This window comes from Sapajus apella, unplaced genomic scaffold (assembly GCF_009761245.1).
Source record: "Sapajus apella isolate SASKATOON/1434 unplaced genomic scaffold, GSC_monkey_1.0 scaffold83, whole genome shotgun sequence".
Lineage (NCBI taxonomy): Eukaryota > Metazoa > Chordata > Mammalia > Primates > Cebidae > Sapajus > Sapajus apella.
Genome location: NW_022437023.1, coordinates 2,109,702 through 2,115,845, shown reverse-complemented (window position 1 = coordinate 2,115,845; position 6,144 = coordinate 2,109,702). Strand labels below are relative to the sequence as shown.

Here is a 6,144-nt window from a genome sequence, read left to right as displayed (position 1 = left end):
GGGAAGAGGTAGTGGAGAGAGAAGATGGTCTGGCTTCTGTTCCTTAACTAGCCTGTATTTTAACAGCAGAGCCCCGGCAACCTAGGAGCACCTCCCCTAGCCTCTTAATGAAGTGGAAAGAGGTGGGAAATTGGAAGTGAGAAGCTCAAAACTTAAAGAAGGCTGATGGCAAGCCTGGGGAGAGGCCTGGAAACGAGGGAGGGGCTGGGGGCCGTGAGGAATCCCTTAGCGCAGGTCTTTGGCAGAGAACATGCCTCTGGCCCTGCCAGGATGAGGTCCTTGGGGTGCTCCTTGAGGGGATTTCCAGGACGGCTGGGATAGAGCGCCGGTGGGTGTCCAAGGTGTGCCACACCATCTCTGTAATGTACTGGTTGATGAGGATGATGCCAATGTTGTCTCCATTTAGAAACTGCTGGAAAGTGTCTTTAATCTCACTGATGGTTGTATGCTTCTCCACCATCAGGAAATTGGGATGGTATTTCTTGTTAAGCTCCACTATGCTACCCGGCAGGAAACCAGAAACAGTGTCTTGGTCTCTAAACTGTCTTTTTAGATAAGGAGTTGAGAACTGAAATGTACTTTTGTGTACATGAAAGTTACAGAGCTTGGCGAGGCCCAGTGGCTCATGCCTGTAATCCCAGCACTTTGGGAGGCCAAGGCGAGCGGATCACCTGAGGTCAGGAGTTCGAGACCATCCTGGCCAATATGGTGAAACCCCGTCTCTATTAAAAATACAAAAATCAGCTGGGTGTGGTGGTGCACACCTGTAATCTCAGTTACTTGGGAGGTTGAGGCAGGAGAATCACTTGAACCCAGGAAGTGGAGGTTGCAGTCAGCCCAGATCGTGCCACTATACTCCATCCTGGTCAACAGAGCGAGACTCTCAAAAAAAAAAAAAAAAAAAAAAAGTTACAGGGTGTCTCTATGCTGCCCAGGTAGGTCTCAAGTTCTCAAGTTCCTGGCTTCAAGCAATCCTCCCACCTGGCCCTCCCAAAACATTAGGATTACAGGCATGAGCCACTGCACGGTGTCTACTTTTTTATATGTTTAAAATTTTCTGGCTGGGCGTAGTGACTCACGCCTGTAATCCCAGGACTTTGACGGGGGTGGATCACCTGAGGTCAGGAGTTAAAGACCAGCCTGACCAACGTGGTGGCGAAACCCCATCTCTACTAAAAATACAAAACTTAGCTGGGTGTGATGGTGTGCTCTTGTAGTCCCAGCTACTGGGGAGGTTGAGGAAGGAGAATCGCTTGAAACTGGGAGGTGGACATTGCAGTGAGCCGAGATCATGCCACTGCATTCCAGCCTGGGCAACAAGAGCAAAGCTCTGTCACAAAATAAATAAATAAATAAATTTTAAAACATTTCCATAATAAAAATATAACTTTTTTTTAAAAAAGGTCTAGCATTATGCTTTGATGACATATTGGCACATTTAGGTATTGAATGAATTTGGGTCTCTGATGTGAAAATAAAAACTTAATAATACAGTGTCTTTATAAAACATTTGATAGTTTGCAAAATATTTCCAGACTTTATCTCACAACTACTTTCAGAAGTAGACAGGACACATATTATCATCTCCATTGCAGAGAAAAGAAAAGTGAAGCTCAAAGCAGTAGATCTGGGACTTTAACCCAATTTTTAAACGTGGAATTCAGTGATCTGCTCCTTTTATTCAAAATGGTTATAGCCCTATTGCTTTTTCTGATTATAAAAATAAGCCTGGGAAACAGTGAGACCATATCTCTGCTTAAAAACAAACAAAAAATGTAGCCAGGCATGGTGGTCTGCCCCTGTAATCCTAGCTACTCAGGAGGTTGAGATGGGAGGATCTCTTGAGCCTGGGTGTTTGAGGTTATACTGAGCCATGATCATGCCATGCACTCCCAGCCTTAGTGACAAAATGAGACTCTGTCTCTAAAATAATAATATATGTATATAATTTTAAAACAATTTAAACAAATTACAAAGAAGAAAAATGTGACCCCACCACATAGAGATAGGTATTGTTAACGTTTTGTATATTATTCTTTAGAATTTTTGGTTTTATTTTTATTTTTGAGATGGAGTCTCGCTGGCCCAGGCGTTTCTTCTGCCTCAGCCTCTGGAGTAGCTGGGACTACAGGTGCACACTCCCATATCCAGCTAATTTTTGTATTTTGTATTTTGTATTTTTTTCAACAGAGTCTCACTCTGTTGCCAGGCTGGAGTGCAGTGACCATGATCTCGGCTCACTGCAACCTCTGCCTCCCAGGTTCAAGCGATTCTCCTGCCTCAGCCTCCCAAGTAGCTGGGACTACAGGTGTGCCCCACCATGCCCAGCTAATTTTTTTTTTTTTTTTTTTTTTTTTTTTTTTTTGAGACGGAGTTTCGCTCTCGTTACCCAGGCTGGAGTGCAATGGCGCGATCTCGGCTCACCGCAACCTCCGCCTCTCAGGTTCAGGCAATTCTCCTGCCTCAGCCTCCTGGGTAGCTGGGATTACAGGCACGCACCACCATGCCCAGCTAATTTTTTGTATTTTTAGTAGCGACGGGGTTTCACGATGTTGACCAGGATGGTCTCGATCTCTTGACCTCGTGATCCACCCGTCTCGGCCTCCCAAAGTGCTGGGATTACAGGCTTGAGCCACCGCGCCCGGCCTATTTTTGTATTTTTATTAGAGACAGGGTTTCACCACGTTGGCCAGGATGGTCTCGATCTCTTGATCTCATGATCCACCTATCTCGGTCTCCCAAAGTGTTAGGATTACAGGCGTTAGCCACTGCACCCGGTCTAATTTTTGTATTTTTAGTAGAGACAGGGTTTCACCATGTTGGCCAGGCTGGTCTCGAACTCCTGGCCTCAAGTGATCTGCCCGTCTTGGCCTCCCTAAGTATTGGGATTACAGGTGTGAGCCACCATGTCCAGCCTGTTTTAAATTTCTTTTTACAAAAATTAACATATGACATAGTTTTATAATCTTTGTCTCTTGAACAGTTATGTAGCTTAAACATGTGCCCATGCCAATGAATTCATATCTGCATCTATTATATGGCACTATTGTAACTAATTTAACTGATCTCCTTTTGTTAAGCATTTAGATGGTTTCCAATTTTTCGAAATTATGAACAATAGCAAAATATACTTTCTTCTATCTTGGGTTATTCATTATTTCCTTAAGATTCATGACTAGGAGTGGAAAATCTGAGTCAAAATATTTAGAATAATTTTGCTGCATATTGCTATCAGTCTCAGAAATGTATGGATTTAGATTCTCAACCATCCAGTGGATTTTTTTTCCCCTACCAACTCATAGTTGCTTTTCTTGAGACAAATGTAATTAAATCACACCAGTGAAAATACAGAGTTTAATTTGTTGACCTGTAATCAAGTTGAACTACTGAGTAAACCATTAATAAACGATTAATAAACTATGTTTGTTTAATGATCCTCTGCCAGGCTCAATGGCTTATACCTGTAATCCCATCACTTTAGGAAGCTGAGACAGGAGAATTGCTTGAGCCCAGGAGTTCAAAACTAGCCTGGACAACAAAGTGAGACTTTTTCTCTACCAAAAATTTAAAAATTAGCCGGATGTGGTAGCACGCACCTGTGGTTTCAGCTACTCGAGCCTAAGAGGTGGAGGCTGCCGTGAGCCAAGATCGTGCCATTTCACTCCAGCCTGAGTGAAAGTAAAACCTTGTTTGAAAAAAAAGAAAGAAAGAAAGGAAGGAAGGAAGAGACAGAGAGAGAGAGAAAGAAAGAAAGAGAGAGAGAGAAAGAAAGGAAGGAAGGAGGGAAGGAAGGAAGGAAGGAAATAAATGGTAATGGTCTTCAAGCTTTAATGTGCATAAGAATCACATGGTGATTTCTGGGCTCTATTTCAGACACACTGACTTATACTCTAGGGTTCTCGGACCTAATAATTTTTTTTTTTTTTTTTTTTTTGAGACAGAGTCTTGCTCTGTTGCCCAGGCTGGAGTGTAGTGGCATGATCTTGGCTCACTGCAACCTTCGCCTCCTGGGTTCAAATGATTCTCGTACCTCAGCCTCCTGAGTAGCTGGGATTATAGGTGCCTGCAACCATGGTTCATTTATTTATTTTTTATTTTTAGTAGAGATGCGGTTTCACCAAGTTAGCCAGTATAGTCTCGAACTCCTGGCCTCAAATGATCTACCCACCTCAGCCTCCCAAAGTGCTGGGATTATAGGCGTGAGCCACCAAGCCCAGCCAAGAATGGGCTTTTTTTTTTTTTTCCGATCTCGGTCTTTTTTTTTTTGAGATGGAGTCTTGCTCTGTCTCCTAGGCTGGAGTGCAGTGGTGGAATCTTGGCTCATTGCAACCTCTGCCTCTTGGGTTCAAGCAATTCTCCTACCTCAGCCTCCCAAGTAGCTGAGATTATAGGCGTGTACCACCACACCCAGTAAATTTTTGTATTTTTAATAGAAACAGGATTTCGCCATGTTGTCCAGACTGGTCTTGAACCCCTGACCTCAGGAGATCTGTCCACCTTGGCCTCCCAAAGTGCTGGAATTATAGGCATGAGCCACTGCACCCAGCCAAGAATGGGCATTTTTTATTAACAAGAGCCCCCTGCTACCAAGTGACTGTGATCTAGGGAATCGGACTCTTGAGATACTAGCTTAAGTATACACGCAAGGATAGGTCAAGAGTGTGTTGATTATGCACCTATTTAGTTTTTGGCCACATGAGGTCTGGTGAGAGAAAGGGAATATTCGCTTATTCTCTCTAGTCTTGGCCTCTTCCACCTCATTCTGTCTCTGTCTCTCTGACACACAGACATATACAGAGACACACACACAGATAGACACACACACACACACTCTCTCTCTCTCTCTCTCTCTCTCTGTCTCTTTCTCTTTTGTGGAGGAAATGAACATTTTACTTTTGGGGATGCCCTTACAGCAGGCTGCTATTATCAGTTAGAATGAGTTGCTTACTAGCGATTCCTGTTTAGGGCTTTCCGTTTTATTTTTATTTGCTTTCTTTTCCAAGCAGGTACCTTTGTTGTTCCTAACCAGCTAAGCACCTGAAAATCACTTGATTTTTCCTTTTCTGTAGAAACTTGCTTTCAAGCATCCCAGAAGTTCTGCAGGGTGAGATTCGAGAAGACTGGGGGCAAATGAGTCCTGTGAAATTTTACGGGGCCTCTGAGAGGAGGCCCCTCGTTTATCATCACTTGTTAGCATGGCCCTTCAAAATTCAAACTGGCTTTCCAGGTATTTTCCTTTCCAGGATAGCTCCCCTTTGCCCAGCTTCAGGAAACAGCTTTGAATTTGCTTCTTGCAGGTCTATTTTTGACACAAAGCCTTCATTTTTCATAGCACCCTGCAGCTTTTCTATGTTTGGAGGCCTGGCAAAGGCATCAGACATGTGACCCTCCTAGTCAGGTCTGCCCTTGAAAAATGTATGCTAAGGGGAGGGTGAGCCCTTCCTTTCTCCCTGAGGCCTTGCTCCTACCCAGATGCCTGCCTGGGCCCACTGCCGAGGGTCCCAGCCAGCTGATGCACATCCAGCCACAGCAGCACCACCCACAGCATGTAGAGCTGACCTGTGTCTCATCTCTGGGTCAAGTCTATGCAGACAATTTATATTATTTTTTAAATTTTTCTCAAAAAAAAAACAACGCTGCTATGAATGTTCATGTATAAGTATTTGCATGGACATATGCTTTCATTTATTTTGAGTAAATAGGAGTGGAATGTCTGGGTTTTATGGTAAGCATATGCTTAACTTTTAAAGAAATGCGGCATCAAAGCACGATGTAGACTGATTTAAAAAAGGAAATAAAAAGAAATGGGGCAGTTAAAAACATCTCATTTTTAGTTGTCAAGTCTATATTATATGTCAAGAATGTCATCTTTTATTATATGTCAAGAATTCCAGCTTCCTTTTCCTAACTTCATTTGGAAAGAGAACTATTTTAAGTCAGAAGTCTGGGCCAGGACCCCTTGAGCTCAGGAGTTCAAGACCTGCCTGGGCAACATAGTGGGACTTGTCTTAAAAAAAAAAAAAAAAAAAAAAAGTCAGAAATCTGGGGCTTGGTCCAAGTAGCTTAGTTCTAAACCTGGATTTTGAAAAAGGGGTCATTTAGCTTTTTCGGAGCTTCAATTCCCTAATCTTTAAATTGGGGCTA

General features: G+C 43.1%; 1 pseudogene; it reads right to left on the bottom strand.

Annotated features, from left to right (window-relative positions):
* Positions 1 to 225: 225 nt before the first annotated feature.
* Positions 226 to 5,548, bottom strand: LOC116533560 (annotated as a pseudogene).
* Between the last annotated feature and the right edge of the window lie 596 nt (positions 5,549 to 6,144).